At 41.4% G+C, this 13,663-nt stretch overlaps 1 protein-coding gene across 1 annotated transcript in view; it reads right to left on the bottom strand.

Moving 5' to 3' along the window:
- XIRP1 (xin actin binding repeat containing 1) overlaps positions 1–142 on the bottom strand; it is a 31,035-nt gene extending 30,893 nt beyond the window's left edge. Inside the window, exon 1 of the mRNA XM_082258370.1 lies at positions 35–142. The gene's annotated coding sequence lies outside the window, so the exon portion shown is untranslated. The remainder of the gene's footprint in view (positions 1–34) is intronic.
- Between the last annotated feature and the right edge of the window lie 13,521 nt (positions 143–13,663).

The following is a 13,663-nucleotide window of genomic DNA, read 5'->3' as shown; positions in this document are numbered from 1 at the left end:
TAAGATTAAAATATTGTTAATGGGGATGACTTACACAAAGATCCAAGGTCCAGAGTGTGGTGAAAAGAAAGTCCCTAAGTAGGTTGATCAGCTCCCTGTGTCCTTGTCAGGACCCGCAACTCTGTTTCTGTGTGTCTAGCAAGTGGCAGCTGTTTTTATCAGGGCACAGAGCTATGTTGGGACGATGAACCTACATAGCTATTTTTAGGGTATTGCAAGGGCTCTACCATTCTATGAGTTTGAGTCAACTATTACTCTGCTGAAACCAAAGGAGGGAGACATACCAGGTACAGAAGAACAGTAAAGGACACTTAGCTCATGAGTGTTTGGAAATGAAGACTGAGGCTGAGTCATTGTCAGACACCCTGGATGATGATGATGATGATGTCAGTGATTTAAAGATTTGCAGGAACACCTTAGAAGGGTCTAAAAGATATACCAAGCTGTAGGTGTTCTGAAAGGTACAGGCAGACAAAGCCATACACAGTAGTGTGTAATTATTCACTAATGATCAGAGCTATAAGTGATCATTTAGTTGTTTTATTGCGTTGTCTGCTTATCGCAGTTTAAGCACCAGAAAACTGTTGAAACTGCTGAGACACCGTCTTGATGGTTTGGGCTCACCTACACCATTGTGTAAAAAAAAAGGATCAGTTTTTCACAGGAATGATATGGAATCACGTAATGTGACCACGTGTCACCAAGGGAACCTTAAAACGTAACTCGACTTTTGTTGAGAAAAAAAAACATTCCACTCTAGGTAATCTATGTACATTGCAGGGATATTAACAAACTTTGTTGCAGATTCCTACCTTTTGCTATTCAGAAGAAATAGCTGTTTGTTCCCCTGTTTTCATGTGGAAAGTGAATCTAATGGGAGTGATTAAATAATTATCAATCAGCTGCTGCTGCACATAATAGGGCTCTAATGAGGAAAGTGACAGGGTCTGCCACCCTTAGAAGTGATTTCCCTTTGGGAGTATTTCCCCAAAAATGACATGTTTATTGCAGGGGATGCTCAATATCGTACTCGTAATCGTACTCGTATCTTATTGCAGACTTCTGGGAAAATCAGTAAGCCAATCACACAAGCAGGAAATTACATTTCTGGAGGCATTCTGTACATCATCTGTGTACAGAACTACTCCAAGTTGCCATATTGCATTGAATTTTACAGAAATTTACAGTGCTGCAGATTGAAAACAAAAGGTAATTTTTTATAACACTCAATTACAATATGTAATTGTAAAGGCTATATTAATTTTTTTATTTGCTATTTTTTTCCCATGAAAGTGAAGTTACTATTTAAATCATTTGATAATGAACAATAGAAAAGTTGTATTAGAAAAGTGCAGAAATGGATGTGTAATATCTAATGGCAAAAATTCTAAGGTGGATCCCCTTTACATTGATTTGATCAAATTTGAAATGTAGACAAACCTTATTATTAATTTTGTAGAATTCAAGTGATATTTGTACTAGGGATAGACCGATTATCGGCAAGGCCGATATGCACTTTCCCCAATATATCGGTATCGGCCCCGGAACTGGCCGATATTGCTGATATTTTTGTGACGTCATTCTGCCTTCTTAAGCCGCCTCCCTCGCCTTGGACAGCCTCATCTGGAGTCAGGACTAGTCTCATGGGAGTGTATCACAGCCATACACCCACCCAGAGCAGCCCAGTGACAGCCAGCCACCCACATCCCCAGGCCTTGTACCAGCCAGCCAGCCAGCCACAGGCACTGTATCAGCGAACCAGCCAGCCAGCCAGCCACCCACAGGCTCTGTACCAGCCAGCCAGCCACTCACAGGCCCTGTACCAGCCAGCCACAGGCACTGTACCAGCCAGCCACCCACAGGCCCTGTACCAGCCAGCTACCCACAGCCCCTGTGCCAGCCAGCCACCCACCCACCACAGTGTGCCAGCCACCCAGCCACCCACCACAGGACAGCCAGCCACCCACAGACAGGGTGCAAGACAGTCAGCCACCCACAGACAGGGTGCCAGCCAGCCACCCACAGACCCTGTACCAGCCAGCTGCCCACAGCCCCTGTGCCAGCCACCCACCTACCACAGGGTGCCAGCTAGCCATCTACCACAGGGTGCCAGCCACCCAGCCACCCACCACAATGTGCCAGACAGCCAGCCACCCACCCACCACAGGGTGCCAGCCATCCAGCCACCCACCACAGGGTGCCAGACAGCCAGCCATCCACCACAGGGTACCAGCAAGCCAGCCACCCACCACAGGGTGCCAGCCACCCACCACAGGGTGCCAGCCAGCCACCCAGCACAGGGTGCCAGGAAGCCAGCCATTAAGCATTAAACAAAAATGAACATGTTCAGTACCGGATTTGTGTCAAAAATTGTCTTTATTTTTCAAAACTTTAAATGTACAAAATATCGGCCCATATCGGCTGATACCGATATGTTCTGACCAAAATATTGGTATCAGTATCGGCCCTGAAAAAAACGTATTGGTCTATCCCTAATTTGTACAATATGTTTTCTAGTTTTGTATGAATGTTAATAAACTCGCCAGTTTTAGGTTATGTGGGAGATATCAATATTCACACAATAGCACTTTTACTGGCTGTCATTTGTTAATGGCCTCGACACACATCGAGCTCCTTCTGAGAATATGGAGGGTTCTTCAACACCTGACAGTGGACATCAGCTTTGTAATGTGAAACTAAAAAAACATTTCTGCTGTAGGATGCGTAAAGTAAGGAATGTAGACTAATAGACATGATTGTTTTCATTTAATGGCTCATTAAAAATACCTAGGAACTACGTACTGTAGCTTCCACCTGCCCCTCATTGGGAGTAATATCCCTCTTCCTCCAGTTCTTTCACAGTTGTCTCTTAACTGGCATATTTCTTTATAGGGTTCACATTTTCCTAACTAAAAATTGAGTAATAAAGTAAAAGTAGTGCAGTTGGCCCAATACCGTAAAGAAGGTGAACTTGTTACTGGTATCCCGGTCACTGGTGCCATTCTTCATATGATGCTCACTACATCATGTTACCAACTTTATGCTGGCCATACACCTATAGATTTTTGGACGAGAATGTTCGTAGGAACATTCATACAAAAATTCTTTGAACATTCGATGAATGGACAAATGTCTTTTGCTTTTAAAATTTAATTTTAAAATGAATGTCATTTCTGAGCGATAACCAAATACACTGCCCGAAAATTGGTTGATTAAGAAAAGTTTTCCTTCCTGCCCTTCAAATTTTCCCATCACTGCAGTTGAAAATGCACATCAATTTGACCCCCACTAACGATTAGAAAATCAAAAAAATTTTCTTAAAGCGAAAATTTCCACACTAAAATCTATACGTGTATGGCCAGCATTAGTCTCTGCAGTGAACTCGCATTTTAGCCTATAGCAATGGCAAGCAAGCAGAACAACAGAATCATGTGACTTGAATTTAAAGGGCAGTTGTATAAACTTTTTAATATTTGATTTACTATGAAAGTTTTCTGCTGAACTGTCTTTGCTCTGCTTTGATTTCTTTCCTATTAATAGATTAAAATCCGCCTTCTAATAACTCTTCAGGATGATGGATCGAGAAAAGCGATCAAAATCAAAATAATCATACACCAATGGTGCCATTACATGTATTAAGTGTTGGGCAGACATGGTTTATTTATATTTATTGTGTCAGTAAATGAACCATGCATTTACAATGCAACCACTGGCATGGTCAACAGATGTCAATCCAGATTTGAAATGGCCAGGAAGGCGTATGCAGTTAATAAAATGTACTGTACATGTAGTTCTCGTTTTACAGAAAGCTGACGAGGAGTTAGTTGGTCAATACCATGGCATTTGCAGATCAGACTGTCCATAGTGAAGACTAAACTGTGGAGGAAAGCCTGGTCTAAATGTAAGTTAACATCTATGCAGGTTGCGGTTGATGCATTTTTTGGTGCATTTTGCATTTTTGAACACGTGTTTTTGAGGCATTTTTTATGGTTTTTGTCGAGTTTTTTTGTCTACTAGCAAAGTATGACAGGTATGTTAATGGAGTGCGACTTTAAAGCAACTTTACACTCTCTGGCACTCAAAGAAGCATCAAGGACACATCAAAGTAGTGCAGTAACCTTTATGTGTCCAAAGTCTCAAGATAGGTTTAGGGTTAAGGGCTAGGATTAGGGTTAGAGTTAGGATTAGGGTTAGTGGTATTCATTAGGGCTATGGTTAGTGGTAATTGTTAAGGTTAGCATTACATAGTTACAAAGTTACATAGTTGGTGAGGTTGAAAAAAGATAGCAGTCCATCCAGTTCAACCTATGATGAGTGTGTGTGTGTGTGTGTATATGTGTGTGTGTGTGTGTATAAGTGTTTATGTCAATAGTACCTTGAATACCCCTGTATGCTGTGGTCGTTAAGGTGCCCATCTAATATTTTTTGAAACCATCGATGTTCCCTGCTGATACCACTGCTTGTGGAAGAGAATTCCACATCCTTACCGCTCTGACGGTATAGAACCCTTTACGCAGATTAAGGTTAAATCGCTTTTCTTCTAATTTTAGCGACTGGCCGCGAGTCCTTATATATTCCCTTTGGCTGATTAGTTTTTTTCCTATGTTAGGGTGACCAGTCCTGTATTTTTACATTGATATTATATCCCCTCTCAAGCATTCTAAGCCTAACCATAACTGCTAACCTTAACAATTACCTCTAACTCTAACGCTAACCCTAATATTTAAACTTAACCCTAGCCCTTAAAACTAACACTCGTCCTTAACCCTAATCCCAACCCTTAACCCTAACATGGGACACATAAAGGTTCCTGCACTACTTTGTTGAGACTTTGATGCAACCTGAGTGCCAAGAGAGTGTAAAGTTGCACTAAAGTTGCATCAGTGTTGCACTGCATAAAAAGAACTGTTAAACTTTCAATTGGCCAAAAGAACTGAAATTGCTAAACGCATCAAAAACGTAACACTTGCGTTTTTGGCGCAGGTCTATTGAAGTCTATTACATGCAAAATGCAATCTGCTGCGGTAAAAAAAAAGTCCCTGATCCTTTCCAAAAGATGCACCGGCTCAAAACACACAGATGTGAACTAGATCCATAGGTAACCATGTTAAATGGACTGTAGTGCCTTTCTGCAAAACACAATAAAAACGCATAGGTGTGAACCAAGGGTTATTGTGTATTGGCTGCTTATATGGGCTGCTACCTCAGACTTAGTCCTGCTGGACTGATTTTGTGGAACAATTAGTACAGATGCAAAACAAAAGGGAAATTACAATTGACTTGACTCAACATTGGAATATGGAGTGAAAATAAACATTTTAAGTGCTGGGGAGAGGATGGACGACATCAGGGATTTTCTTTATCAATACCTGTCCTTTCCTTAGATATTTTTCTAAATGTTTTATCAGGGTGTACAAGATAGTTAACGGCTTATTTATGCAGAATCAAAGCACAGTATTCAGAAGCAAAGAGCAACCAATCATATTTAATCATTGTAGTAGTCAAACATTTAAAATAATGAAATACAGAGGCTATATGATGTTTTGTGGAAAAATAACAGGTCACAATGGTCTGGGGAAATACAAATTTACAGATTTGTACACCAAAGGATACTATAGTGTATCTTATATACCCAATACATATCCTATGTTTTCTGTACATACTTTTCATTGATCAATACATTTAACTACTTGCCGACCACCTGCCGCAGATATACTGCGGCAGGCTGGCTCAGCTGTGCGAATCACCGTACCTGTACAGCGATCTGCGGGAGTGATCATGGGGCGCCCCCATTAGCCAGGGGGAAGCTGATTCACGAGGCCGGTGGCCACGATTGCTGCTGGGCACCCACAATCACTCCTCATGCAGAGAGAACAACGGTCTGCTGTTGTAAACACAGCAGACCGTGTTCTCTCAGGAATCAGCACAGAGCGCCTGTGATCCTTCTATTTAGGATCACAGGTCTCTGTGTTGATTCCACAAGCCCATCCTCCCTTTAAGGAAAACCCTAAAGTTAGCCCAATTTTTTTCTATGATCTGAAAGATAGTACGCCGAGTAAATGGATACCTAACATGTCATGCTTTAAAATTGCGCATGCTCGTGGAATGGCGACAAACTTTGGTACTTAAAAAATGTCTACAGGTTACCAGTTTAGAGTTACAGAGGAGGTCTAGTGCTAGAAATGTTGCTACTTGCAACTCGCGTATGCGTTCGAGGAACTGGGTACTTTAAATTTTTTATTTTCTTATTTATTTTACTTTTTATTTTTACATTGTTCTTTAAAAATTTATTTTTTTGATCACTTTTATTCCCATTACAAGGAATGCAAACATCCCTTGTAATAGAAAAAAGCAGGACAGGGCTTTAATGTGAGATCTGGGGTTAAAAAGACCTCAGATCTCACATTTAGACTTAAAAGCAATAAAAAAAAAATGTCATCCCCCCCCCCCCCCCCAAAAAAAAAGGGCCTTTTAAGGCTGAAAGGCAGAAGTGGTGTTTGACGTCACTCCGGTCCTCCAAGGGCATAGAGTCAAGTGGGGGCCATTTTGCCTTTACTGGACTTCCTGCCCATCCCAGCAGAGGATCGGATTGTTTTCTCTGCTACTGAGGGCTCCGGTAAGCGGGTAAAACGATTGGGAAGCGGCGGGAGGGGGAGCCTCTCCCACCGCCCCTTAAAAGTGATCCCATGGCAAATTCGCCACTGGGACCACTTTTATGCCAAAGCGGACCACCCGCCATATAAAATATACCGGGGTTATTTATGCTGCCATAACCCGCCGTATTCAACGTCAAAATAGCGACATAAATGCATGGTGTGCGATCCGGAAGTGGTTAAAGTAATAGTAAAGTCTCGTTATTTGGAAAAAAAAAAATTAAAAATAACAAACATGTTATACTTACTTCCTCTGTACAGGTGGTTTTGCACAGAGCAGCCTGGATCCTCCTCTTCTCGAGTCCCTCATTGCTGCTCCAAGCCCCTCCCTCCTGTCGAGTCCCCCCACAGCAAGCAGCTTGCTATGGAGGCAGACGAGCCGAGTTGCAGCTCCAGACACAAAGCTGCCGCTCGGCCCTGCCCCCTCTCTCTCTCTCCTGATTGGCTAACTGACTTTCGATGACAGCCAATAGGGAAAGAGAGCACTTAGCGGCTGAAGGACTGGTGGACATAGCTGAACAGCTGGGGCTCAGGTAAGTATTAGGGGGTGCTGGGGAGGCTGCTACACACAGAAGGATTTTTATCTTAATGCAAAGAATGCATTAAGATAAAAAACCCTCTTACTTTACAACTCCTTTAAGTAGCAGAGGAGGTTGTTAATCAGTATCAGCTGCTTTTGGTGTTAATGAAATTAACAACAGGTGCACTAGATGGGCAACAATGAGACGATCTCCAAAACAGGAATGGTTTTACAGGTGGAGGCCACTGACATTTTTTTCCCTACTCATCTTTTCTGACTGTTTTTCACTAGTTTTGCATTTGGCTAGGGTCAGTGTCACTACTGGTAGCATGAGACCATACCTGGACCCTATAGAGGTTGCACAGGAAGTCCAACTCCTCCAGGATGGCACATCAATATGTGCCATTGCCAGAAGGTATGCTGTGTCTCCCAGAACAGTCTTAAGAGCATGGAGGAGATTCCAGGAGACAGGCAGTTACTCTAGGAGAGTTAGACAGGGCTGCAGAGGGTCCTTAACTCATCAGTAGAACCGGTATCTGCCATCACTGACTGGTGTAAATGTCTCTGACCAAACAATCAGAAACAGACTTTATGAGGGTGACCTGAGGGCCTGGCGTCCTCTAGTGGGCCCTGTGCTCACTGCTCTGCAACATGGAGCTCAATTGGCATTTGCCATTGAACACCAGAATTGGCAGGTCCACCACTGGTGCCCAATGCTTTTCATGGAGGAGAGCAGGTTCACCTTGAGCACGTGGCAGATGTGAAAGGGTCTGGAGAAGCCATGGAGAATGTTATGTTGTCTGTAACATCGTTCAACATGACCAGTTTGGTGGTGGATCAGCGATGGTCTGGGGATGCATATCTATGGAGGGATGCACATACCTCTACAGGCTAGACAATGGCACCCTGACTGCCATTAGGTATTGGGATGAAATCCTTGGACCCACTGTCAAACCCTACGCTGGTGCAGTGGGTCCTGGGTTCCTCCTGGTGCATGACAATACCCGGCCTCATGTGGCGAGAGTATGCAGCCAGTTCCTGGAGGATAAGAGAATTGATACCATTGAACGGTCTCCATGCTCGCCTGACCTAAATCCAATAGAAGACCTCTGGGACATTATGTTTCAGTTTATCCGATGGTTGCGCCTCAGTCTGTTCAGGATCTCAGTGATGCTGTGGCCACATTTGGGAGGAAATACCCAGGACACCATCCATCGTCTCAAAAGGAGCATGCTCTGACGATGTCAGGCATTCATACAAGCAGGTGGGGGCCATACAAACTACTGAATTCCATTTTGAGTTGCTGCAATAAAATTTTAGCAAAATGGACCAGACTGCTGCATAGTTTTTTCACTTTTATTTTCGGGATGTCGTTGAATTCAGCCCTCTGTAGGTTGATGATTCCATAATTTCCATCAAACAATGTGGCATCCTTTCGTTCATAACACATTACCTAGTCCATATAAGTATAGATATCCAGCATGATATTTTTCCATATTGAGATCTGATGTGTTTTCAAAGTGTTCCTTTAATTTTTTTGAGTAGTGTACATAGAACCAAACAATTCATAAGATAAACGAACAGTGATAAGAATATTTACATTAAACAGATCTCATTCACTCATATTTCTATTGAATATTGTTAGTAAAATATCTTCTCAGATTTACAATTTAAAAACATTGAATTCAGTGTTCATGCACTACATTGACTATTCCTTCCTGTCTTCCACATTAAGTCACAGCTTGGAAACCAACCAATTAGGATATAACAGCACCCTCATTTAATATATCATGTCATTAACACAATCCTTCGTGTATAAATAGTACTGCCTGATGTCATTCCTTGAAGGCATTTGTGTACACATACAGTCTATAATTATACAAAATATAAAGATCTATTTATGACATATATAAACTGTATATAGCATTTGTCATGTTGTCACCGCTATCCATGCTGGAATAAAGAATTTTACTTGGAAGAAGCCTTTTCGTGTGTTTTTTTTTTTCAATGTTCAGTGAAATAAACTTTTTATGGTTCAGTAAATGTTTATTAAAGTTTTTCAAGAGTATCGCATTATATAACATAAATACAAAATGGAAATACATGTTAAAACCAAGGCTGGGTATTCCTAACACAAAGACCGAGTGCCAACTAGAGTCTGCGAGGCTTGTCTAGCCGCCATTCCTATTTCCAGCCAGAAACAGTAACCAATAATTAGGTCCCCGCACCTGGAGGAAAGCAAGGTTCACGGTTCAGCAATAGGTGAGGTGAGCGACAGAAGAAGCAAAAAAGGGATCCAAAGTCAACGCACAAATAATAGCATGGATGCATGTTATCACATATCTACCAAATCAGAGTGAGGGGGTAGAATAGAAAATTAAAACAAAGAGGGTAAAGAGAAAGAAAAAAAGGGGGGTACCAGGGAAGAAGAGAGAGCAGGAAAAAGGGGAGGGGGGGGGAAAGGGGTAAGGAAAGAAAAGAAGCCTCGGAATGCCACAACCAGCTTAGTTCCCCTATTTCCTGCCCCAGTCTAGGGGTCAGAAACAAAGGTGCAGCACCCTGTGGTTAGGCTGGAAATAATCTATCTACGGGGTCCAGATTTTAAGGAAGCTGTCATGCTTGTCTTCCAATATGGCTGTCAGTTTCTAAATAAACCTTTTGACCGCTGTGATGACATTCATGGTATTTTGTAATGAAGTAGCGGATATCTTTCACATCACATCACATATGGTATATGTACTGTATATATGCCAACACAACTTACCAGAAAAGGGAATCACATTAACTTGGCAGTTTAAAATAAATGTCATGCACTTAGAGTTCACACAGAGAGCTAAGTACATTGGAGCTACTTTTATACCCAGCACAGTTTACAGTGCTCAGCAAAAATTAGTACACCCCTTTTGAAAAGTAACATTTTAATCAGTATTTAAAAAGACACAAGAACAATTTCCAAAATGTTGACAAAACTGAGTTTTATAGAACATTTGTTTAACTCATTACATGAAAGTTAATATAACTTAGATATAAAATCTTCAGTTTTACTCAAATTAGTTGATGCAAAAATGAATACACCCCACAACAAAAACTACTATATCTAGTATTTTGTATGACCTCCATGATTTGTAAGAAAAGAAATGTAGCTCCCCGACACCAGTAGCATTCATGCAGCCCAACAGAAGGACACTGCCACTACCACGTTTCACTGTAGGCACCATGGATTTTTCTTTGTACTCCTAACCTTTGTGACGCCATACAGTTTTGAAGCCATCAGTTCCAAAAACATTGATCTTGGTCTCATCACTCCAGAGTTCAGAGTCCCAGTAATCTTCTTTTTCAGCATGGGCTCTGCCAAATTCTAGACTGACTTTTTGTGCATGGGCTTAAGGAAAGGCTTCCTTCGTGGATGATACCCATGCATGCCATTCCTCTGCAGTGTACGCCATATTGTGTCACAGGAAACAATCACCTCAGTTTGGCTTTCTACTTCTTGAGCTAACTGCAGTGAACTTGCATGCCGATTTTCTTAAACCCTTTTTATCAGAAGATGCTCCTGTTGAGGTGTTAACTTTCGTGAATGGTCCGGACGTCTCTGTGAGATGGTTGCAGTTCCACCTTTGTTAAATTTTTGTATCACTTTTCCTACAGTATTCTGACTGATAAATAAAGCTTTGCTGATCTTCTTGTAGCCTTCACCTTTCTTGTGTAAAGAAATGATTTTATTTCTCAGACTTTGTGACATTTCTTTTCAATGTGGTGCTATTGCTGACAGCATGAAATGAGAAGGAGTTTTCTTTGTTAAGTAATGCCCTTTTCATAATCAACAGTCTGCTGGACACCTGTTTAATGAATACTTACACTCACCAAAAGTTGAATTCTTGTTAATTTAGATTTTGTAGTCTACAGTTTAGCTTTGCTCTCAAGACATTTACTGGGGTGTATTCATTTTTGCAACATGGTCTTGAATGAATTTATTGGGAAAAATACTTTTTTGTGTGTGCAAATTAACAAATCTTGGTTGCAATTAATGGCCTGCATATGTGGGAGTGTTTTGTAGTACAGCAGTCCATAGAAAATGTTGATTCTGAAAGGAAAGTAAAGATTTTCTGACAAATCTGTTGGGGTGTACTCATTTATGCTGAGCACTCCACATACTTGTTCATAATTATCATATGCTGATAACTAGATATATTTCAAGCAAAATATAAAATGTTGACAATAAAGTGTTATACTACATAAAATGATTGTGTATGGTTTTTAAATATTGCTATTAAGGTTGAAATCTACCCAAAACTTTTGTTCCATGTTACAATGGAATAGACTGTTTCTAACGGTTCTCTCCAGCATCTGATTGATATGACAGATCTGCGGTTCCAGGCAGTAAAGAAACTATTTGACGTCTCTGTGGATGGAGGACAGTGATTGCTCACAATAGTTTGGATGCTGTAGTGCTTCAGAAAAGTATTTGGCTCAAGTGCTGATCTGTAGACAAAACTTTGAAGAGTTCTCTTGTGTAGCTCTTATTTACAGGGGATCAACTATTACAAGTTTCCTGGAATACCAAGGATGCCCTAGAAAGAAAAAACACTTGTCAGGTACAGTTTGGTGACGTGATAGGTATTTACTGCTGACCCATTTGTTTAAAAAAATGCCTACACAGAGGTGATGAAAAGCTAAGTGATACCTCCCTCATACAAATTGGTAGGCATAATCACAGAACATAAAACATTGTAAAAATTGCTACCATTTTTATTTGACCTTGATTGTTATAAATGTATAATGTAACATCAATAAACAACTTGTGATATCCTGTTACAGTTTCACTTTGTTACCCGTTACCCCTCTTAGCTGTTATGTGCATTACAGTTGGACCCTTCCCAGTGCCCCCTTCGGTGAATATTGCTTGTTAATACACACATAGGGCATATTTATAGGGCAGCAAACTTGACATTCACAAAGACATTCACTGCAGGTACATCTTTCTGGTACATGTGTTTAAATGACAATGAATATTTCACCACCTGTGAATGCACTGTTTTATAAATATGTCTCATAGTTTTTGCAGTGCAGTTTAGCAGCTAAAGGAAACCCGTCACTTTGCCTATTTGGTGCAAAGTAACATGTTATCTTTATGGCCCATCCCCTCTGCTACAATGATTTTCCTTCCCTGCTCACCCCCAACACACACTGTTTGCCTGTTGGAGTCATGTGGTTGCAGGGGAAAGGTTCTTAGCTCTCGCACTAAGAGGAACATTTACACACGGCTTTCTACTCTAGGTCTGTGGTAGGGATGAGCTTCAGGTTCAAACCAAGTTTATGTTTAGTCCAAATATTACATTTTCAAAGTTGAGTCAAATTACCTAAATATGTGTTCGGTTGACCTGAACTTCCAGCTGCAGGGGAAGTGAAACATTTAGCATTGGTTGTACTACCACTGTTAAATGGGACAATTTCTCAATTCAGGTCAAATGTCAAAGGCCAGCAGACATGAGTGTTCTAACAACCAGTAAGTCATCCCCAACCAGCTCATTCAGCTGTCAACTGTGAGCTCTGGCTGATAGCTGAATGTAAACAAAGGGTTGGGATAGTGGCTAACACTAACAACTTTGAGTCTGTCATCATTTTACAGGGGGGAACCCCACACACACAAAAAAGAAAACAAAGTGTGGGGTTCCCCCAAAAACCATATCCAACCTGTATCCAAGCATGCAGTTTGGCTGACTGAGAAAAGGTGGGGCAACTGTGCACCCCCTCTTCTGAACCATAAAAGGCCACATGTAAGCAACATGGGGAGGTTACCTTGCCAAGGGAGTACTCCCCTGGCAAAACCTCTTGTCCCCGTATTGATAAACACAAGGGCCTCTTCCCCACAACACTGGTCTGATTGATGTGGGTGTCTAGTGTGGGTTAAGCTCCTTGTCAATCACGATGAATGATGCCTGCCGAACTACCAAATACAAAAAAAAAACACATAAGACAACTCCTGGGCCCTGCAAAAGAATGTAGACAAAGAGGAGGGATTTCCCAGGTGACGCTATTGACCAAGTATGGACATGATCACATTTGGTCAGTGACATCATGGAGAATACCGTGTGATGTCATCGACCCCTTCGTTTACATTGACCCCTTTGTTTAAATCTCCAACCTTTCATTTAACTTCAGCTGTCAGCTAGGGAGCTATAATTTAGCAAGCCGTTATCAGGAGCAGATTGTGTTTGCATGTTTTTTCTTTTGGGGAGTTGGAGGGCATTGTTCATCATAATCGACTAAGATCTGCATCGCTGGATGACCGATTGCTGATGGATTTGCATTGTGGGATATTTTTAAAAAAATGACTTGTCAAAGTGTATCTGTGTGTTTATTTACTTTTTTTTTTTCTTTTTGTGAATGATAGCGGTGCTATGTACCCCTTACTCATTTATGTGACGGGACAGATATCAGGCGGCCCCATTGTTTTTAACAGGCTTCCAGATTCCAATGAAAACTGGCC

This window comes from Pelophylax lessonae (genome assembly GCF_965119305.1).
Source record: "Pelophylax lessonae genome assembly, chromosome: 5".
NCBI lineage: Eukaryota > Metazoa > Chordata > Amphibia > Anura > Ranidae > Pelophylax > Pelophylax lessonae.
The sequence above is the reverse complement of the archived record's forward strand: the minus strand, read 5'-3'. Positions and strand labels throughout refer to the sequence as shown.